The sequence below is a fragment of the Marmota flaviventris genome, chromosome 17 (genome assembly GCF_047511675.1).
Source record: "Marmota flaviventris isolate mMarFla1 chromosome 17, mMarFla1.hap1, whole genome shotgun sequence".
Lineage (NCBI taxonomy): Eukaryota > Metazoa > Chordata > Mammalia > Rodentia > Sciuridae > Marmota > Marmota flaviventris.
In genome coordinates, this window is record NC_092514.1 from 11779577 (window position 1) to 11802590 (window position 23014).

General features: G+C 56.7%; 1 protein-coding gene across 1 annotated transcript in view; it reads right to left on the minus strand.

Moving 5' to 3' along the window:
• The window catches only part of Kcnj12 (potassium inwardly rectifying channel subfamily J member 12), a 37612-nt gene extending 15066 nt beyond the window's left edge, over positions 1-22546 (minus strand). The window contains exon 1 of the mRNA XM_027921471.2: positions 22492-22546. The gene's annotated coding sequence lies outside the window, so the exon portion shown is untranslated. The remainder of the gene's footprint in view (positions 1-22491) is intronic.
• Between the last annotated feature and the right edge of the window lie 468 nt (positions 22547-23014).

Below are 23014 nucleotides of genomic sequence, written 5' to 3' on the forward strand. Positions count from 1 at the left end.
CCCTCTACAAGGCAAGTCGCTTCCCAATCTGTTTTTGTTTGGGCTCTGCTTTCTGCAGCCTTTCTCTGCCTGTAACATCAACCTCCTCTGCTGGGTTCAATTGGAACACTTTTATTCTGTTTTACGGAATAAAGTGTTGCCTAATTCTAGAATCAAAAAATAAAGCCATCAAAGATATTTAAACTAAATTTTGTCATTTTGACCCTTTGACGGGATCTGGCGTCTAACAAAGGGACTCCAATGACATTGCTGATGATAGAAAACTGAGACCCCCTTGAGGAGCACAGAAAAGGTGCTACTGGCCCCTTACAAGGTCCCCTGTCTTCCTCATGGAGCTCCAAAGGTTCCAAGTCGGGTCTGGGAACTCGATGAGGAACCAATGGCGATTTTGGCAATTTCGTCTCCCCCAGCCTCTCTGCAAACTGCAGGCTGTACGGTTCCCGGCGACGCCTGGCCTCCGCCTAGGCACGGCCATGACACAGACCGCGCTGCAGACGCTGTGGCTGCACCTGCTCCCCCCCCCCCCCCCCCCCCCCCCCCCGCCTCCAGTGCAGCTGCAACCAGGTCTGGATGGTTGTAGGCGCTCATCAGGCGGCTGCATGCTAATTACTACATCGCACATTTAGAGATACTGTCTTGATAAGCAACACAACATTTCTGGTTTCCTTTGTAGTCCTAGGTGGGTTCTCTCATGCGTGCAGAAAATGTCATCCCGAAGCCAGGCATGGTGGTACACGCCTGTTAATCCCCGAAACTCTGAAAGCTGAGACAGGAGGATCCCAAGTCCAATCTAGGTAATTTAGTGAGACCCTGTCTCAAAATAAAATGAGAGGGCCAGGTACCATTGCGTACGCCCTGCCCCTCAGTGCTCCTAACAGAGAGACAGTCAGACATGCCAGGAGAAAATAAATGATAATGTAGAAGGTTGCAGGAAGTGCAGTTTGGCCACCCAGGAAGGTGAGATTCGAGGTTGACTGCAAGACAGTCAGGTCTTAAAACAGGAAGCAGGGCTTCAAGGAGAGGTACAGCAAGTGCAAAGGCCCTGAGGCCAGAATAAGGAGCCAAGTCAGGGAAGGGAAGTGAGATAGGACAGAGTTTGAGGGTGGGAAGGGCAGCTCAGAGGTCTGGGCAGGGCCAACCCAGAACTTGACCCTCCCACCCTCAAGTTTCCTCTTGTTGTCCCACCTCCCATCTCCCAGGTCAAACCCACAGTCACGGGGGCTGGAGGCCCAAGCCAGGAGCATGAAACTGAGGAAGTTTCCAGAAGGCAAGACGGGGGTGTCCACAGCATTGGCCTCCCAGGTATCACCTCATCTTGGTCCTGGGTGAGGTACAGCTCTCAATAGCTCCACCTCACAATGAGGAGACTGAGGCACCCCAGAGCCAGAGTGCGGTGAACAGGTTCCTTAAGGCCATTCTGACCCCAGTGCCGCCTGGCACCAACCTCTTAATGCCACTCATGCTTTTCCAACCCCAACAAACTGGTTCTGCATGCCTTCTGTGTGTGAGGAACACCTCACACCATGACACACACCATTTCCTTCATGCTATTGTTTCTTCTTACAGAGGTATAAAACTGGGGCTCAGAGAGGGCAAGTTTCCTGCCCAAGGCCACAAAGCCCTAGCACAAAGTTCATGGCGGGTAGAAGTGAGAATTCAGGACTTTGCAGAGACCCACGATGTTGGCTCTAGTGTCTCCAATAGAACGCACAGCCACACACCTGGGTTAGAATCACCTTCCTGCCAGGAAGCTTTCTCTGATTATGTGGCCCCCAATGCTTGGGTGGCAGCAAACTAGTGCCTGAGAAGGCCGGTGATGGCAGAGCCTAGAGCTAGCGGGGCAGGGACCTAACATCTACCTCCTGTTGGGCCCTGCTGCTCTGTGACCTTGAGCTGGTGCCTCTCACCAAAGCTGGCCCTAGGAGGACGAGGTCAGTTTCGGGGAGCTAGGGCACAACCAGCAGGTCTCCGCTCCAAGAGCAGCAGGGCAGACATGGAGGGTCCCAGGGAAAGCTTTCCCTGCCCCACTCAGGAAGAAAGGAGTTTTTATTTTGTACCTGCTGTATGCACCTCTCAACGACTCGGGGACCACCCTACTCCTTCAAAAGAAAGAGATTCAGAGAGAGACCCCAACAGCCCAGGACAGAATGACCAGCCAGTGCCTGGGAGCTGGGCATCCTGGGGAGGTCACTGAGGTGTGTGACTGGACGCTGCCAGCTGGGCTCTTCAGGGCGTAAAGACGAATATGAAGGCCCCCAGACCCCCGCGCTGGCTCCACCCCCTCTGGCTCCACCCCTCTGGCTCCACTTTCTGGATCCACCCCCTCTGGCACCACCCCTCTGGCTCCACCCCTCTGGCTCCACCCCTCTGGCTCCACCCCTCTGGCTCCACCCCTGGCGCTGGCTCCACCCCCGTGCTGGGTCCACCCCCCACGCAGCTCCACCCCCACGCGGCTCCACCCCCCACACGGCTCCACCCCTGCGCTGGCTCCACCCCCGCGCTGGCTCCACCCCCCGCAGCAGGGCAGGTGTCAAGCTGGGGGGGCGAGTTCTGTCTACAGCTGGTCCCAGCCTCGGCCAGCTCTATCTTGTCCTCCTCCTTTTCTTTCTTCCCCCGATGGTGGGACTGGGAACTGAGCCCAGGGGTGCTCTACCACTGAGCTCCATCTCCAGCCCTTTTTACTTTTTATTTTGAGACAGTCTCGCGAAGCTGGCAGGCTGCTCTCCAACGGACCAACCTCTTGCCTAGCCTCCCAGGTCTCTGCAGGCTCCCACCACCACGCCCAGCCTCCGCCTCCGCCCTCCAGGCCCGGGCTGCCATCGTTGATCCTTGCCTCAGTTTCCACATCTATAAAGTGGGCCTCGTCTGTGCCCCTCCCTGGGGCAGCTGTGAAGGGTTCATGGCATCAGTCTCTGCTCGGCGCCCAGAACAGGGCCCAGCACACGGCAGGCGGCCTGCAGGTGATGAGAGCACTGCATGGAACCCTTGCTGGTGGCGTGTCCCTGAGTGTGCCCGGCACGCAGCCTGGGGAGGGACTCGTGCTTTCCTAGCCTTTCCCCAGAGACAGACCTTGAGTCAAGGATTTGGGAACAAGATGTCTATTTTGGGAGGTGACCCCAGAAAGCACCCTAAGGGGATATGAGACAGGAAAGACGGGCAGCCAGCACTGGTGAGTGATGACCACTTGGACAGCCAGACATCAGTGCCCTGGGCACTCCTAGGTTATCCCCCTGGTGGGAAAGGAAGCCCCTGGAGGACACCCCAGGGGTGCTGTGAGTGGCAGGGCTGTGAGGTGGCCTGGTGTCAGGCACCCTAGCTGCCAAGGGCTGAGAGCAGCACATTCACTCCTATGGCCACTCGTGCAGGCTACTGGATCGGCCAGAGAAGGCGCTGGGCAGAGCCTGGTGCTGAAGGAAGCCCCTGGTCTGAGAAGGGAGCAGTCAGCCAGCAGCTCCCGCCTCACACACAGGTACGGTGTTGAGTGTGCAACCCACCTACGTGTGCACTCCTGTGCATGCGCAGGGGCCTGCGTCCTTCCCCGGACCCTGGATCTGTGCGTGTCCACATGCAGCTGCCCACCTGGAGGCGTCCCCCTGAATCTGCTCTCACACACGTGTACACACAGGCAAGCACGCACACGCATCCATGTCCATGGCTACGCACATGTGCACACCCCATGGTCCCTCACCCAACCCTGGCAATGGCCACAGGGCGGCAGAGCCACTTTGGTCACCTTGGCAACAGGGCAGGAAGAGGCTAGTCTGGGACAGCCTTGGTTCAAAAGCAGGGAAGAAAAAAAAAAACCCAAACACTGAACACAAAGAGACTAGGTGAAATAAAGGAGCTGGGAGTGGGCACGGCTAAGTCCCCTGCTTTGCCCGCAGCTCCTGATCCCCCCCTGGCCTGTTTGTCCTTGCCCCAGCAGAGGGCTGCCAGAGCAGGGGTGCTGGTCCAAGGATCCACATCAAGCTGACTTGGCTGAACTCCAGGAATGGGTCCCTTCAGAGTCCTGGGGAGCCCACTCAAGGCACAGTCAGCAGGAGAGAAATACCCTGGAGGTGCCCACTCCCAAAAATACAGAGCCCCAGAAACAGGCACCCCAGACACCAGGCACTCTGCAAACCTGGGGATGCTGGGCCGCACCCATACAAAAGTTGCCCTCTCTGGACAATTAATGCACTAATTGCACACACTGCCCGTGGCCAGTGCATTAGCCCAGATCATGTGATGATTAATTCACGAGCTCCCTTCTCTTGCTCATCCCCGCGGCCAGCTCATCGGCCTCAGGTACCTTTGCTGGGCAGGGAGGGGAGGGAGGGAGGGAGGGCAGGGAGGAAGGGCCCGACCCACAGACGTTTTCCTATCCATGCTCGAAAACATTGCATGCTATTTATATTTCATCAGACAAGAGTGCTCGGGGATGAAACTGCCGGTGATCCGCTCCCTGCAGGCAGCGGGAGCCTACAACCCCCACTCGGGCGGTGGCGAGGATGTGGACTCTCGCTCTCCAGCCTGAATAGCTAAGGTTTCCTGTATTCTCTGAGATGGCCCTTACTCCAGAGCCCATGACAGGAACTTTGGTCACAGCTACCTGGACTGCCCTGCAGTGCCCTGAGAAAGCCCTACAGGGCAGATTCAGCTATTATCCTATCTGACACATGAGGGAACTGACATTCAGAGAGGTCAAGTGATTCACCCAAGGCCACACAGCCTGGAAGAGGCAGAGTTGGGCAGGCAAAGGCTGACAGGCATATCCAGAGCCTGTGCCTTTAATGCCACAGCATTTGGCGTCCCCGATTTAGTCTCAAGAGTAGCCTCACCGGTTAGGCACATTATGATGCCTGTTTCACGCGGACGAGGAAACTGAGGCCCAGAGAGCTAGAGACTTGCCTGGGGTCACACAGCCAAGAATGGAAATCAGACATGGCCTTGACGGACAATGTGCTCCTGTCCAGGTTCTCGGTGAGACCCCTGGACGGACCCCTGGCCAGAGCCTCCCAAACACCTGGGCCCAGGGAGCAGCTCTGGAGGAAGTGAGAATGGTCCGGGGCAGAAGATGCAGCCAAACAGGGTCCCCTCACCTGCTGGGGACATCTGTCTCAATGCCCATCCCACCTCCAGACACCACATGGAGGCCCAGCCTGGCCAGCTCTGTGACTGCAGGACATGACACGTGGAATGGGCCCTTGAATCGGCCCTTGAATCCCAGCACCAACCTCTCCCTGTCACCCTCAGAGAAGCCCCGCACCCCGGCCAGGACAGGCCTATCCTGTCAACACTGGCAGGGGACCCCTGTCTACCCCCCAGGGTATCCCACAACCACTGCTTCCTCTGAGCTATAAGAAGGCCAGCCTCTGCCCAGCAAGGCTCTGCCCGGGCCTCAGTGTCCCCATCAGTGGGCACCAATGGCCCCTCCAAGGGCTGAGGTGGGCATCGGGGACCAGGCCCCAGCACGAGGCCATCACCAAGTCACACCCAGCAGATGTAGCTATGGCCATCCCACATGCTGTCTGCAGACTGGGCACCTGGCAGGGCACCTGGCAGGGCACCTGGTAGGCCCAGCAGCGCGATGGCCCCCTGACTCCCTGTCTATGTACCAGCAGGTACCCTGCCACCCCCTCCGGGCCTCAGTTTTCCCGCCTGTCACCTGGAGACTTCTCACAGGACTCCAGGACGACAAGACTCCAGATTTGTACAGCCCTCAGCTCCATCGTCATCGAGGCCTTCACCCCTACATTCTGACTCCAAGCCAAGACAGCTGGCACTTCTGAGTGTCCCCTGTCCCCTGCCCACGCTCTGAGGGCCCAGTGTGGCCACGGTGCCAGACCTCACCGGGACCCAGGAACAGCAGGACTGTGGCCCAGCTGAGAAATCAGGGGACAGCCCAGGCAGGCTACAGAGGCCCCAGGGCCCAGAGACGGCCTGGATCACACAGCAAGCCGGGCCAGACCACACTCTGAAAATGGCCCTGCCCACCAAGCACAGAGGCTCCTCCCTGGTCTCACCTAAACCCCAAACACACACCCTCCCCCTCGCCCCAGGCCAGTGCACAACCTTCCCCGGAGATCAGCAGCAGCTCGGTCACTGAAAGCCCTTGGGCAGACAGCTTCACCTCCGTCTTCCCACCTGTAACATGGGTCAACACAACATGATTCTCCTGTGGATCACCGAGCTCATGAAGACCGTAGAGTCAGGACTAGCATCAAGAAGTATTCCTATCATTAACTCTGCGGTCATCATTTCCGTGCCAGAAACCAGGGGTCGAACAGGAAGTAGCCCATCCACCCCCGTATTGACCACACCAGGTAGTTACGGTTGTGTCCACGCTTGGTAGAGCCTCGGGGGTCCTTCAATGCTGAATTCCCAGAAGTTCCCACCTCCGGGTCTTTCCCCAGCTGTTCTCCTCCCCAGGATGCGCAGCACCAGGGTTGCTCTGTCACAGCTGACCACACAGCAGTCACTGTCCTCCCTCTCCCCACCCCCTTAGCCTCAGTCTGAGCCTCCAGTCCTCTCTGAAATCACTGCGTCCCCCCAGGGCGGGGTGGGCACAGAGCAAGGGGCTCCATGTCCATTTGCACAACAAAAATCGATCGTGGGAGCTTACACTTAGGGAGCATCTGCCGGGCGTCAAACGCCGACCCCCAGGTACTATAGTTGGATTCTCGTTGAAACCTCGTAGGAGACCTGGGAGTCAGATGGTCTAACTCTACAGATGAGGCACAGGGAGGGGACCTGCAAACACTGGAGACTCAAGTGGACCACTGCTCAGACCCCAGCACCCCGTCTGTTCCAGCACATCCTCTGTGGCCTCTCCCAGCTCAGTGGGTGGGAAAGGAAAAACCTAGCACTAGTGCCCTACAGAGGGACGGTGCCCACCGTCGCACCCTCATAAATCTGAGCTTGGAGAAGCCACATTCTGAGGAGCACAAGCACAGCTAAGTGGCCCGGGGAGGATGTTCCCAGCCTCGGACCATGGGCCAGGCGTATGCCCCAATGCTCAGGGTGGGGGCTAGGTGGCAGGGGATTACGGGTATGACAGCTGATCTACGAGATCCAATTGTGCACTCTGGGTCTAATACGGGCCTTGGGAGCCAGGTATGGAGGCACACGCCTGTAATCCCAGCCACTGAGAGGCTGAGGCAGGAGGATCGCAAGCTCGAGGTCAGCCTGAGAAACTTATCAAGACCCGGTCTCAAAATAAAATAAAAAGGGCTGGGGAGGCAGCTTGGTGATTGAGCCTCTGCCTAGCCTGTGGGAGCCCCTGGGTCCAATCCCTAATACCGGAACAGAAAGCAGGGAGCTGGACCTTAGGGGGTCTAAGTGCAACAAGACCACGTGCTGGAGAGAGTGGGTGCTCAAGGACATGGTGGAGGGGCCCTCAAGGGGCTGCAGAAGCCGAGGAACAGGGGGGTAGCAGGGCCAGCCGGGGGGGGGCACATCCAGCCACGGGTACAGATCATTTGGGAGGGTCCCGAAGCTGGGCTTCTGAGGGCTGGATCCTTTGATTATAGCTCAGGGAAGCATCAGGAGCACCCCCTCCCCAAATCCCTCGGGGTCCTCATCCACACAGTGGAGAACAAGAACCCTAACACTTTCCAAGGCTATTATGTGACATCGAGGTTCCAACACCAGTTAAACTTTCAAGCTACGTGAGCCTCTGACCCATGTGCTTCTACAAGCCCCAGCAGCCAAGGTGGGCGGGCAGGGGGTACAACAGAGGCAGCCTCGCCAGGGACGTCACAGGAGACACGTGTGGGTTTGAGATTTCAACTCTGCAGTGGGAGGAGTGACCCCTCCCGGGGCAGCGGGCTGCACAGGAGGGGACAGAAGTTCCTAAGGTTCAGAACACAGAGCGCAAGGGAGCGATAGGTCCGTGGGACCTGGGGCCCCAGGTTGTCCACAAATGCCCTCCCTACCTGTGACTGTCCACGCACAGGTGTCTACGCAGCACGCCACTCGCTGTGCCTGCAAAGTTCAGGCAGGTGGACGCTGCCCAGGTCCTCCCCATGGTCCCAGAGCCCACACAACTAAGGCCGCACTTCAGTGCTGCTCACACCGTCAGCCTTTCCAGCTATCTTCACAACCCACATCTGCCCACGCTGCCCCAGTGCTGTAGCGACCAACATCTATACCATCTGCAGCCAAACCTGGTCTACACGATCCACCCTGGGCCCCATCTCCTGAACCCACTTGCCTGGGCTTCACTGGCTGAGAAAGCCTCCTTCACTCGCAAGAAGGGTCGGGGCCCACGAAACCCCCACTATACACAGCAGAAGAACCCCAGACTGAGGGGAGCAGCTGGCTTGGAGCCCCTCCAAATATAGCCTTCGGGCACAGCCCCAGTGGGGGCTCCTGCCAGCCCTCAATGCTGACAGGCTGATTAGGGGGTGGGGGATCCGCTGCGACTGTGCCCCCCGCCTCGAGCAGCTGCAGCTTGGGGGTGCAAAACAAAGGGAGAGGGCTCCTGTTGGGGGCATCTGTCCATCTATCATCTGTCTGCTTGGTGACCCTTTCGAGCAACTAGACTGGTCCTTCCCTGGTGGGTCCCAGCCAACAGACTGTGACCCCAAGTAAACACACACGGATCGCCAACTCCGTGCCAGACCTGGGGGAACCCCCAGACACACGATAACACTGGGACTTGGATGGGCAGCTTACACCTGGGGGCGCTGGAGCTGAGAAGCGCTGGTGGCATGACCCAGAGAAGTCACAGCAACTCAGGAAGAGAGCTGCCCTGGACTCCTCCACAAGCCCCACTCCCAGCCCCGGGCACAAGTCAGCCTGGGTCACGGTAACCACAACCCTAGTAGGGAGACTACAGTCCCTGTGCTGTTTCTCAGGTGAGGAGTGCCCAGACCCACAGCCACAGTAATGCCACAGCTGGGAGCCGCCCAGCCAACCCCAACCATGGGCCCCAAGTTCAGCCCTCCCCACCCACTAACCAGAGCAGGCCAGGCCTGGACGGTGACTGTAAGCATCCCACTGAGGTCGCTCAGCACGCAGCAGCCCCAACTTCCAGGGAAGGGTGGAGGTTCAGAGGTCAGAGCCAGTGCTGACCTCCAGGGGAGGGGTCACTATGGCAAGTAAAATCTGGGCTAGAGATGATCCCAGGGTGCAGAGCCCAGGGCTGGCCAAGGGGTGCAGGGGAAGGAGTGTGGATAAGAAGAGGCCTGAGCCCTGGGGAAGGAGTGGGAAGAAGGGGATGGAGGGTCAGGGAGCCAGGCTTCCAGGAGGCTTTCACAGAGCCACGGGGTGAACAGTAAGGCAGGCCCAGGTGACACCCCAGAGCACCAAGACCCTGTTGTGAATATTTTCAGAGACATCGAAGTGGCGAAGGTCAAGAAAAGAAGTTGGGGTGAGCAAAGGAACCCCAGAGAGGAGTTCTGTGGGCAGAGGGAGCCCAGAGACGAGGCAGAGGCCAGAGGAAGGTCAAGAGCACAGGCTCTCGAGCCGGGAGACAGCTTTCAAAGACCGATCCTCAAAAGTGAATCACAGCTACCACCTGCCCCTTCAATGCCACTCCTGGGTATACAGCAAGACAATCGAGACAGGTGTTCAAGCAAAGCCATGCACGCAACTGTGCACCGCAGCCTCGGTCCCAACCGCCAAAAGGTGGAAATAACCCTGGTGTCCATCAAGTGACACGCGGACAAAAATTCTGTGGGGTCTGTCCACACAGTGGTGTGCTGTCCAGCATTCGGACACACACTGCAACACGGGTGAACCTTGAAACCAGGACGCTACATGAAAGAAGCCAGGCACCAAGAGCCACATGCTCCATGAAATGTCCTGATTGGGAAAATCCCGATACAGAAAGCAGCCTGGTGATTGCAGGGAGGGAATGAAGAGGAACTGCAGATGGCTACGGGGTTTACTATTGGGGTTAGGAAATGTCTTGGGGGACTAGACAGAAGCGGTCAATGCACAACATCTTGAGTGCCCTCCCTGCTCCTGAAATGTTCACTTCCAAATGGTTCATTTGACCTTTTTTTTTTCTTTCTTTCTTTCTTTCTTTTTGGTAACAGAGATGGAACCCACAGAAGCCTTACCACGCATCTAGATCCCCAGACCTTTTTAGCTTTTATTCTGAGACGGGCTCTTGCTAAATTGCCGAGGGTCTCCATACGTTGCTGAGGCTGACCTTGAACTTGGGATCCTTCGGCCTCTGCTTCCTATATCGCTAGGGTGACAGGCGTGCGCCACCATGCCCAGCCTAATAGGGTTCCTTTTATATGATATGAACTTCAACTCCCGACCAAAAAAAAAAACAGGAGATGAAGAGACACACACAGGTTGAACGAAATCACAGCCCGACAAATCCAAACCCAACAGCCCTCAGCAGAGACATGGCTACCCCTAGACCAGGCCACGGGGGAGGTATGCTCACTGCTGTAAGAACAAGAGAATGCAAGAAATACTGTTCCCGTGGCCCCTCTTCCTTCGGACCCCCTCCCACTCCCTCCCTGATTGCCTGCAGGTCTCTGCTCAGATGGAGTCTATATGGTCCTTGCCCTTGGAACATAAGCTCCCTGGGGCAGAACTCTGTTTTGTCCCCTAGAGTGTCCTGAGGCCAGTGGGAGCCATGCCAGCTCCCCCCCGCCGGCCCTGTGGGCTCTCAGTGGTCACCTCTGCACGGAATCATTCCTGATCAGCATCTAGGGAAGGGTCCAGCGGTAAGAGGGAGCCTGGACACAGCGATGGCCTTGGGTATGTGAGAGGTGCCAGGCCCCCGAGAGACAGCGGGGTAACAAGCCGTCTTCAGGGAGGGGAAAGGCGGGTCCCAGAAGGTGAGCCATCCTGGTGCGGCCAGTAGAAAGTCTCTTCTTTGATTTTCCCAGTGAGAGGAACAGTCGCACTGTCCGGAGGGTCTGGGACCTTAAAGAGACAGGAAGGTGGTTCCCCCAGAAGGGAGCTCAAGTTCTGGAATAGGAGGGAAGGGCAGGGTCCAGGATGACACCCCAAGCTCAGAAGCAGGCCTCCTGGCAGTGAGCAGAGGGGTCTGTGACACAGAGGGCCACCCTAGCTGCCAGGACTGTGACCGTGCTCAGGGCTTGGTATTTTTTTAATTTGTGCTCCCTTGCAAGTATCTAGGGGCTCCCAAGGGGCAGATGGCTGAAGACCTCTGGGCCTAAGTCCCCAGGGACGGCTCTGAAAAGCCCTCTGAGGGTTCCCGGGGCTGTACACGCCTCTTCTGGAGGGCACAGGTGTGACAGTAACCCCCAGAAGGCAAGCACCCAGAGTCCCTTCCCCTGGAAGCCTTCTCTGCTCAATACCCAGCCCTCTGCAGAGACTTCTACTCAACCCAGGGATCGGTGGGGACAGCTGCTTACCCACAGGATTAGGGATCCCCAAGTCAAACCGTGGATGAATTCATAAGCAACCAACAACTCAACTGTCCCCCCAAGTGACAAAGCGGCCCCATCACATCCTGGAGCATCCTGTAATACTTACTTATAGACAGATTTCTGGAAAGACAGACAGGCCCACACTTCACCTCCACAGAACCCGGAAGCCCAGCTCTGGTGAGCAGAGGGTTCTCGGAGACATGAAATAGAAGGAAAGGCCAGGCCTGTCACTATCTAAGAAATTTATGGGGGCAACACACTCCCCAAGAGTTTTTGTAAGGACTTTGGCCTCCACCTTCTCCCTACATGAGTCCAAAGGGCTCAAACAATGGCCTGTCTTCTAGCCTGGCATTTGGCAAGAGAGCAGTCAACAGGACCAGCCTGCACTTAGTGGCTGAGGTCACAAGGGGGATGGAAGGCCACAGGTCACCCAGGGTGGACATTAGCTCTGTCAATCCCTCCCCTTCTCCGGGCCTCGGTTTGTTCTTCATGGGAAGGATTCAGAGAGCCCTCTGCCATCTACAATTCCAAAATAGTCCTAAGCCCTGGAACATATCCCATACAATAAGAGCCTGTTTAGGCCTGTTTCTCAGAGTAGGGAAATAAGAGGCTGCTCAGGTCACCCAGCAAGTGGGTGACCCCCCCACTTCAATCCATGCCAGCCTGGCCCACGCCCAGTGTGGTCACTCTAAGCCAGAGACACTCTCTGGGACAAGACATCTCCTAGGATCCTAGGGCCAGGGGTCTCCCTCCTACTAAGGGAGAACCCAGCATGGCCCTGGGCCTCTTCCTGTGGGGCTTCCGGATCTGAGCTGAAATCGGATTTGGCCACCTGCCTCCCTGAGCAGCTCCCATCTCTCAAGTCTCTTTTCCTCGTCCAACCAGGACATTTTTGAGAATTAAATGAGATAATGTTCGGGAAAGGACTGAGCACAGCGCCTGGCACAAGCAGATGTGGGGTAAACAGTCATTTTCATTATTATATTTGGGTGCCAAATCTCAGGGAGACGTCGCGCCACTTCCTGAGAAGTAAAGGGCGCCCAGTGACACCGCGGCATACTGAATCCACCATCAGGCATGTGCTGTGCTGGAGCCCCCAAAAATATCCTGATGGTGGCCAGGAGCCCAGGGAGAGGCAGGCGGCAGGCCAGCGCATCACAGTGAGCCATCAAAAAAAAAACACAGGCCACCTCTAGGGGGACATGCCTGGCTGGTGGCCCAGGGAGGGGATCTGAAGGAGTAAAACCCAACCTCACCTCCCATGACTGCAGCTAATGGAGAAACTCAAAAGTCCCTGGACCCCTTAGACTCTAGGCACAGGCAGGGATGCTGGAAAATAAGCATGAGGTCACCCAGCAAGTGGGTGACCCCCACTTAGATCCATGCCAGCCTGGCCCACGCCCAGGTCCTCTGTGAAGTGGGGCAGCAGCTCCCTGTCCCTGAAGTCAGCCACGAAGACCCCAGTAGGATAAGAAGTCTCCCCCCACCGCCATGAGGCAGGGACATCCCACCTGACTCCCTATAGTGGGGGGGTGGGATATGGAGGTCTGAAAATACCCCCCACCCTGCCTGCCAGAGAAGAAACCTCAAGAAGACACATTAACATGGAAAGATGTCCCACCTCTGAACCAAGAGAAATACACTCCCCTGTTAGACCTCCCTGTCTGCAAACTGGGAGGTGGGCCGTGGCAGAGGCATACACACAAACCCCAAACCAGCACGACCCCATTGGAGGGCACAGTGGTAACAGCTCACAAAGTCACAAAGGCACAGCCCCTTCAACCTGGCAAGACCGCTTTTCCAGAACTTTCTGTTGGGACTGCCCAGGCACCAGGACCTAAGTGTCACATTATTGCAGCAGCAGTATGTTAACAATAGCCTCCCCGCCAGGCTGGATAGAGACCTAGAAGTGAGTACATCACAAGTGAGGCAGGTTAACCAAACGGAAATTCAGCCTCTTCCGGAAATACCAGTCCGATTTTTAAAGCCATTTTACTGATTGCTGTAATCATAAAAGGCGTTGTCTCCCACACCCTCCCCTTGTCCCAGGGCTGCCTGAGAACTGATTGCTCCTAGCAGCCCCACAGGGAAAGGGCCATTACTATCTCCATGACACAGAGCAGCTGGGTCATCTGCCCAAGGACATACAGATGGTAAGTGGCACCGACCAACAAACAGAACCCCAATGGTATGTGTCTCCAAGGTAGATTGCCCGAAAAGAACATTTTTCTTTTCTTTTTTTTTTTTTTAAGACTTTGTTTTCCCCAGTGCTAGGGATGAAACCCAGGACCTTGCACAAGCTAGGCAAGTGCTCTACCGCTGATCTACGCCCCCAGCCCTTTTTATTTTTATTTTTTATTATTTTTTTTACGATCATGTACATTGTTTATTTTTGTTTCCGATATTTAAATAATGTCATGCTTTTTGTGAATTGCTTTCTTTTGATTTTTCTTTTTTTTAATTTTTTTTTTATTAGCTGCTCATGACAATACAATGATCTTTGTTTTTAGACAGTGTCTCGCTAAGTTGCCCAGGCTGGCCTCCAAACTTGGAATCCTCCTGCCTCAGTCTCCCAAGCAGTTGGGATTACAGGAGCGGGCCACCCACACCTGGCTACTGTATTTTTCTTTGAAGAAGAAAATATCAAGATACAGGGTGGTATTTCCAGGTAAGACCATGTGTTGTAGGTCGACAAAAGATATGTCCACCTGGAAACTGTGAATGTGACCTTATGTAGGTAAAGGATTTTTTTTGCAAATGTAAATAACTTAAAGGTCCAGAGATGAACTCCCCAGAATTAGGGTGGTTCTTAAATCCAACCCAAGCACCTTTCTAAGAGAAGGAAAGATAGTCTAAGGAGAAAGCCACGAAGCTACAAACCAAGGGTCATTGCGGACGGCCAGCAGACACTAAAAGCCAGGAGAGACCCAGAACAACTGTCTCTCAGAGGTGACAGAAGGAACCAACACTGTCCACACCAGGATCCTAAACTTCGGGCCACCAAAACTGGAAGGCACATTTGCACCAGTTTTTGAGCATCCTTCATCCCCAAATCCAAAATCTCAAATGCTCAAACCTCCAACATTTTTGAACCCTGACATGACACTGCAGGTGGAAAATTCCATACCATGAAACTTTGTTAAATAATAATAAAATTAGTGAAGATATTATGTAAACCTACTTTCGGGTCATGCGTCTAAGACGTATATGAAACACATAGATACATGCTTAGATTTGGGTCCCATCCCCAAGACATCTCATTATGTATATGAATATATTACAATTTTTTTTAAAAAAAAAAACTGAAATACTTCTCATCCCAGCATTTCAGATAAGAGATGTTCAACTTGTTCTCTTTTTTTAAAATTTTTAGTTGTAGTTGGACACAATACCTTTATTTATTTATTTTTATGTGGTGCTGAGGATCAAACCCAGGGCCTCACATGTGCTAGGCGAGCGCTTTACCGCTGAGCCACAACCCCAGCCCTCAACTTGTTCTGTTTTGAGCCCCCCAGGGTGGCATCATGGCTGACATAGCCACAGGAAAACTGACACAGGGTCCAGAGTGCTCCTGCAGTCACTGCCTGGACCTGGCTGACTGTCCCTCCAGACTCCTGCCCCTCGATCTTTCCACCCTCTCCCAGACACAACATCAGGCGTATGAATTTGTTCAACCCATTTTTCTCTCGTGTTCCCATTTCACAGGTGACACACTAAAGCACAGCCTCAAGCCACAGCTCCCAGGACTCCCGCACCCCACCACTGCCCTGTCCTCCCAATTTCCTCCCTGTCTACCCTAGCTCCACTTGGGGTGTCCTCACCTAGCTACTACAGCTGGCTCTGAGGCCACCAGGAGGCAACAGGGTCGGGATAAGCCCAGAGCCTGGTCATCGGGTCCTGGTGCTACAGGGCCAGGGCATCTGCTGTGGGGTCAGAGCCAAGACCCCTAAATGGACGAAGCTCTGCTCATCAGACCCAGGCCAGCTCATGCCCAGCAGAGGAAAGGAAGAGGGCACGCATCAGGGTGTCAGTCCTCTGTCACTGCATCCCCAGAGGGGGGCTTGGGTCACGCTAAGACTGCGGCACAGGTTCCTGGGGACGCTCCCTGAGATGATCCTCAAATCTCCCATGGCCCACGGAGGGACCTGGCTGCTCTGTCTGGCAGGTGCTCTTGACAGCTTGAGACCCAGCAGGGTAAAGGGATGGCGTGGCTGAGCCTCCGGCCACACAGCAGAGAGGCGCAGGGAGGAGAGGAAGCCGCCCTGCCCTGCGCTGTCCTGCCCTGCCCACAGAGCCAACGCACTCAGGCGGGAGGCTGGTGCCCATTTCACAAATGGAGAAACTGAAGCTTGAAGAGGAAGAACACTAGGGGGGGTCATTATCACCTCCCCCCAGAATCAGGGCATCGGATTCTTCCTAAGTAGGAGCCCAATTCTTCTCAAATCATTCCTTCGGGGATGACAGGGTGGCCGAACAGGAGAGAGGCACAGTGATGCGGGTCTCCCAGAAGATCGGGGAGTGACCCTCCTCAGGACAAAGGATCTTCATCTGAAGACCGTGAAGAAGCCAGCGATTCCCCCTCTGAGAGGTCAAGGGCACCAGAGAAGCAAAGAGTCTATCTGGAGAAGTAGTGGGTGCTCCCCCTTGGGAATCCAAGTGGGGGGCTCACTCTGCCCTAAGAGGAAGCTGGACTCACCCCATAAATTCCACAGCCTCAAAGGAATGGGACCTGCCCTGGGGGCCTGGGGGCTTGACTGCAGCAAAGAATGGCTACTGGGCAAAATTAGAAAGTGAACTCCCAGACGCCCCTCCAAACCCAGAATTCTAGGAATGGAGCCAGGGGACCTTCGAAATTGCTAGTGGGATCTGAGAAAGGAGGTATCTAGGCAAAGAGTCAGCACCTCTCCTGGTGCTAAGATGCTCCAATTCTGCAGTTCAGGTTGCCTGTTTCTTCAAAGCTGCTAAAACTCTACAAAAGAATCCATGATGCGTGAACCTCAGTGGCTCGGCGCGCATTCAAAGACTCCACAACTAGGATTCTGTGATCCGGAGACTCGGTGACTCAGCCCGAGTCTTTGCAACCCATATGCAAAGAAGATGGGATGAGAGCCGTGGGTCCATCAGGCATTGGGACACCACACAGTCAGGGGACACAGTGGCATGGATGGGAAGGAAGGAAAGAAGGGAGGAGGGAAATCAGCATGCTTATATGCCTCCTTCGCATACTAACATTTGCACAACCACTGAGAAAATCCAGAACGTTCTCTAATGATGGTCCCCTCAAGAACACGAAGCTTTTTTTGGGGGGGGGGAGGGAGTGAGAAACAGCATTTGAGAAGGAGGGGTTCACTTTCCACCCTGCCAATGGCTAGATACTTAACCAGGAGCATGCAACCCTCTTGCAATTACAAATTGTAATAAGTGACAAAGGAATATGGGCACTCTTCCTGAGTTGGTTTACTTGTCCATTGGAACCTCCCTCACCCACCGAGATACCAGCCCCACGAGAGCTGGGGGGGGGGGGGGCGTCTTGTGCACTGCCACATCGTGACTCCTGGCCAAGGACGAAGCACAGAGCAGGATCTCAAGAGCTATTTGTTGTAAACACGAATGATGCTAAGATGTGACCTCCTCGGGCCCCACAGCACAGACATGTGATAAGGCAAGATCCCTAGGATTCTCTGGGAAGGGAAGGGAGAGGCCGGAAAGAACAGAGATGGGCCCGAGGATGGCCTGGAAGAGGGGTGTGTTCCCTGAGTTTGCCGCACCCCAGCCCTACCTAGGCCCTATTTCCATATGGCTGAAGCCAGGACCTCTCGGAAGCCCCACCAATGAGCATTCGTCACCTGCCTCAGGACTCCAGCACCCCCTGAAGCCCCAGGTGTCCACCCTGTCTCTGCCCTCCATGTGACCCATCAGGTCCCCCCACCCTGCTCCTTGGGCGATGCCAAGCCCCCCCCCCCAAGCCCTCTACAGCTCCATACAAGCCTGAGTGGGAGTCTGGCCTTGGCCTGGAACCAGGAGCCCAGAGGCAGAGGGTCGGGGCAGGGGGTGGCGCTGCTGCTGTCACCCAAAACGCCAGCTGCTGGCAGCGATTTATTTTTGCTTTAAGTGCTGGAGAATGGCAGGGCTGCAGCCGCCGGCTCAGGGGGGCCCAAGCTGCAGCTGGAAGGAGGAGGAGGTGGGGTGAGGGGCCCGCCCCGGACCTACAGCTCCTTCTCAACCAACCTCCCTTGCCCCAGTCTTTCAGCCTCCGTGACTCCCCGTCACACACAGCCCAGCCAGCACCTCCCTATCTCCATGTGCTCCCCCACTTCAAGTCCCCAAACAGCTGCAAGGAGGCCGAGCAGGGTCAAGTTCCTACCTTGCTTCTCACAAGCTGTGCAACCTTGGGCTGCGGCTCTCCCTCTCTGGCCTCAGGGTGCTCCATTTCACAAGGGAGGTGTCATGTCACACATACACTCCCCAGGATACCCATTCAGGGGTGGGAACTCGGAGAGCTGCAAATGGCTCCGGTTCTCCCATTTCCTGGTCCGTCTTCTGTGTCCAGGTGAACTCCAGGAGCTGGTGACCTGTCCCTGCACACCTGGCTGAGCTAAGTGGCTCACCACTAAGTGGCTCATGTTGGAAACACAAGCCCTGTCTTTTCAGAGGCCACCAAATATGAACTAACCAGTGTGCATCTGGGTCTCTTGACAACTAGGAAGCTGCTAACGTTGATCAGTGCCAATTTTAAAAAATTAATAGACATCTATAATATACATATACGTGTGTGTGTGTGTGCATATAAACCTGGGTGGTGTGTCCAAAAAGAGGCTGAAAAATAAAAGTCAAGTGCACTGACACAAAACACACACAGCCAGAAGTGTGAAAATGCTAAACTGGGCCAGGAATGGAGACCTCCCACCCAACCCCACCTCCTGAGGCCTCCATACATTTTTATGATTTGTACGGAAGGAAGCTAAAGTTCAAAAAAAAAAAAATCCACTGAAGGTTGAGAGGTCCGTCTCCCTGGGCCTCAGTGCACTTAGATCTGCAATGGGAACAGCTTCTGCCCCTTCTTGCAGGGTTGGGGCAGGGACATCGTGAGCTGGAAGCAGGCCAGGTGCCGGGGACGTGACGAAGCTCAGAACTTGCAGACAGTGAGGGCACCGATACAAAGAATTCAGTCCAGAAGAGAAGCTTGACATAAACCCAACTCCTTCTCCCCGTAGCCGAACAGACGGTAGGCCAAAGGCCCGGAGGAAAGGCCTGAATCTCAGCTCTGCCCTGGACAAGTCTACAATTCTGGAGCAGTGATGTCATCCTTCTGAGGTTCAGTCTTCTCCTCTGCAGAATGGGCAGCAATTCTAGCTACCACGGCTACTGAGCATTGGCTGGGTGTTAGGCATGAGGCGTGTCTGAAGCTGCCCATTCCACCCGATGTGTTTACTGAGCACCTACTATACACGGGAGGGCAGGGGCCCGGGCCAGGGTCTGCAAGGTCCTCGCACCCTCATTTCTGCCGACACCACCACCCCTGGCCCTCGGAGGTACATACACCAAAGCTCACATTTCTACTTCCCCATCCCAGGTAATCCCAGGGGCCTTCCTGTGGCTGGGGCATCAGATCCACTGCACGGTCAAGAAACCAAGGCCAAGAGAAGCGAGGCCCAGAGAAGTGCATCTCCCTCACCCCACCTCCTCCCTGGCACTGCTTCCCTTGAGTCTCCCTCCCACATAGTGAGAGCCATTCATTCAACAGCCATGTATGAAGCACTTCTGTGTATGCTGGACACACTGCACGGGGGACCACGGGGCACTTCACCCCCAGAGCACGTGCCTCCACAATTCGTGCCAGTCCAGCAAAGCCAGAGTCACTGAAGCATCTTTGGACATTTACTGAGCACCTACTACATGCCAGGCCTTCATTAGGTCCTGACGATGAAGCTCTCTGGGGGCTGGAATGGCAGGCCCCCAGGGCCTGTGTGGGACCTTTCTCAGGGGGCCAGGTAGCTAAAGCCAGCCTGGTACATACATACTCCTGGGTGGGGTGTCTGCTGAGCAAGGAAGAGTAAGGTCAGTGCCTAGGAAAGTTCCAGGACTCTGGGTCAGAGGCTCACAGCTTATGGCCTCTCCAGAGCCTCCTCAGCCTCCAATCCCATCTGTAGAATGAGGCTAATGCCACCCTCTGCACTGGCAAGCCATTAGGAAATTAAATCAACTAGCAGAGCGCTGGGCCCTCAGCCAGTGTGCCCAGTAAGGGCTCTGGTCCTGCCTGAGGCCCGGCTCCTCCAGAAAACCCACCTGCCCCCACCCAGTCCCCCCACCCCCAACCCCATGGCTCCTCTTGAAGCCTCCGGCAGCCCTGCCCGCGGCCCAGTTTTCAGGCGGCTAGCTTTCATCTGCAGCCTTCCCCTCCGCAGGCTCCCTACCACACTGCCAATCCCCCACAGCAGCCTCTGTGGGGCCGAGCCCACGCCCACCACACCTTCCGCACGGCCGGCCCAGCCTCCACCCCTCCTGCTGCCCACGAGCTGCACCCCTTCCCAGCCTCTCCCTGGTGCCAGCCGTGGCAGGGCTCCAGCAGCAGGCCCCAGGGGACAGGCAGGTGTGCCCATGTGTCACTCACAGGAAAGCCCTGGCCAAGTCTCAGCCACAGGCACCAGGTGCACCTGTCAAAGGGAGGGCCCAGCCCAGAGTTCCTGGGCACATGGGGGCTGAGGGGGACCGCTGGGCGAGCATAGAGGTGCCGCAGCAGCCCCTGCCTGCAGGCCTAGCAAGTAACCATAAGGGTTACTAGGAGTGACAACAAAGTCACTTTCGCCCCCCTACCTTGTGCCAAGGCCTCCAGGTACCATGCATGGTGTTGCCAACTGTGGCCCAGGGCACCAGAGGCCTGGCCAGAGAAGAGGACATTGCACACAGGCCGGCTGGCCCAGTGCTGTATGCAGCGCTGCAGGGTGCTGCTGCCCCCGATACTGGGGTTACTATTATCACTGCTGTTGTTATTATTTCACTGTCTTCAGGACCACCTAGTGTCACCCAGTCCTTCTTGGAGCAGACTTGGGGAAAGGGATATGGTAGCCCCCGGGCAGGAAGGCTGGCAGGGCAGCCCCAGGCCAGGAGAGAGCTACCTAAAGGTTTATTTCAACCCAACCTGCTGCAAGGCTTTTTGGGCAACAGCCTCTCCAGCACAGCTCAGCCCCCTGAACCTCCCTCCACCAGGTATACGCCTGGAGGGACCCCTGCCTCAGTCACCAGGTGGCCCTGTGGAGATCTGACATGGCATTTGGGCACAGCCAGCATCCAGAGATAGCCCGACAAACTCAGGCCTTCCCCAAGAGAAGACTCATTTCTCTTCAGAGCTGAGGAAGGAGCTCAACTATGCTCTCACCAGGGAGGGGAACAAGGAGGTGATCTGAAACTTGGATTGCACTTCTTCTAGGCCTGGGCCAACTCTCAACATTTAGAGAGCGCCTACTGTATGTGCACAGCAGTGCCCTAGAGGAGAAGAGAGCCCTTCCTTGTGGTCCAGCACACTGGAGCCCAACCTCCTTGTGGGCAAGGATGCTCAAGCTCCTCCCCCTTCACACCATGCACTCTCTCAAGAGGCCTGGCCCCACCTGATGCCAGCCCTTCCAGGGTACCCCCCCCCCCCCTGCCCGGCAGCCAACCTGAGGTCCCCTAGCTGGTGGGAGGGGCCACCAGAAAACTGCGATATAGACTATAATGAGAAGTGTCTTTGGAGGTCCCTGGCAGACAAGGAGGGGGCTCTTCTGAGAATACAAGAGGGAGCACTCGTCCAAAAGACCCCAAGTCTCTGGTGCTGAGCTCTCTCCTGCCACATGGCGGCGGTCCAGGGTGGAGCTTCGGGTGAGAAGGGGGCTGTCAACGTGCAACCTAGCGCAAAGTGAGGCTGGGGTCCGGTCCTGGGTGGGGGGGTCAGCACCCAGGGGCTGGCCTTTGCTGGCACCTCAGCGAGGGAGCCAAGGGTAGGCCGGAGGCTAACGCCTTCTGGGTTCGCACCTTCGAGGAGGCGGCTGCCGATTTCAGCGGCGTGTGGGCGCCTTGGCGCTCCCGGGAGACAGAGCCTAGGAACCCCGGTTCGGAGACGCGGATGTAGGGGAGCAGGAGGTCCCCCAGCGCTTTATAGCAAGGCTCAGACCTGGGCACAGGGGAGTGAAGAAGAAACTAGAAATGGCCCCAGACAGCACCACATTCCAGGATGGGTACGCCCCCTGGGAAACGGGTAGGGGAAGGCTCCAAGTCTCCACAAGTCCGGGCTGCAGGGAGGTAGAACCTCCCAGAAGGGGAGGCCACCACCAAAGAAACACTTTCCTGTGACCCCATTCGTAACACAGGTTTTTAAGACACTCACATGACAAGTGCACAGAGGCACAGACACTGCCAAGGCCTCCAATCGCATTGGAAGCCCCCCCTCCCAAGGCGCTTCCCACCCCAGTTGTCACTTGCCTTGAGCCGCTGAATCCCCTTCCAGCTTTTCCCCCACCCCAGGGCACTTAGAGCAAGCATGCACACCCAGGAGGGACCCTCTGCCCTGAAGCCCTGCGGGCTTCTCCAAAAGCAGAACGAACCTCTGGCTGAGAACCATTTCCAGAATGTTTTTACTCCATCAGAGCACAAGAGACGGAAAGAGAAACGACTTCAAGGACCCCGCTGGTATCCAGCTGGGAACATCCCAGAGGCCAGCTCCTAAATCCCACGCGCCCTCTCAGTGGCCCCACCTTGATGGTGGGGTCTCTAGGAAGGTCACGCCTGGAGAGACCAAAGCCGCGCGCCAAAGTAGCTCCCTTCTGAGCCCCCCCTCATGCAAACCGGCCAGAGGGGGGCCGAGGCTCCTCAAAGTTTTCCGGAGCGCCCCCCGGGACGAAGGTTAGCCCGGAGCAAAGTTCCCTGGTGGCAGTAGCCCGGAGACATGGCAGAGGAAGAAAAGCTCGCAGTCAGCATTTCCTCCGATGGTTCACCAAGGGAGGAAAAAAAAAAAGATGAAAAACGAGAGCGAGGAAGAACCCTCCTGCCCCACCTTCCCTGTTGCTGCACCGCCTCGTGCGCACACCGGGCCGGGAAGGCGGCCTGCGGGGAGCTGGGGGCCGGGTTCCTGGGGGGGGGGGGGGGGTCCGTGCGCCCGCGGCCACACACTTACCTCAGTCAGTAGCCCGGGCGCGGCGCGCTCCGCGTCCTCCGAGCTCCGGGCGGCCGTTCCTGGCCCCGGCTGCCGCTGCGCTGGCTGCATCGCCGCCGCCGCCGCCGCCGCCTCCTCCTCAGGGCAGCCCCCGGGGGTGCTCCATGCCGAGGGGAGCGGCCGTCCCTGACGCGGATCGCCGGGGTCTAGCCACGGGTCGGGGGCGCGCGCCTGGACGGCGCCCCCGGCCGCGGGGCGCTCTCTCGGGCCAGCGCAGCTGGCGTCGGTCCCTCAGTCCCGCTGTGAGCGCGGCCGGTCCACCCCCTCCCCCGCCGGCTGTTATCTGATCTCGGGCAGGGCCCGGCGCGCTCCCCTACGCCCCGGGAGTCCTGCACCTCCCGCGGGCTTCAGCCGCGCCAGGCCCCCCTCCCCCGGCTACCGTTCCCAGGGAGGCGGCCGCAGCGGCGGCAGCGGCGGCGTGGCCCGGGGAAGACGGGGAGCGAGGAATGGAGGCGAGGAGGCGGCGGGAAGCAGAAGCTCGGCG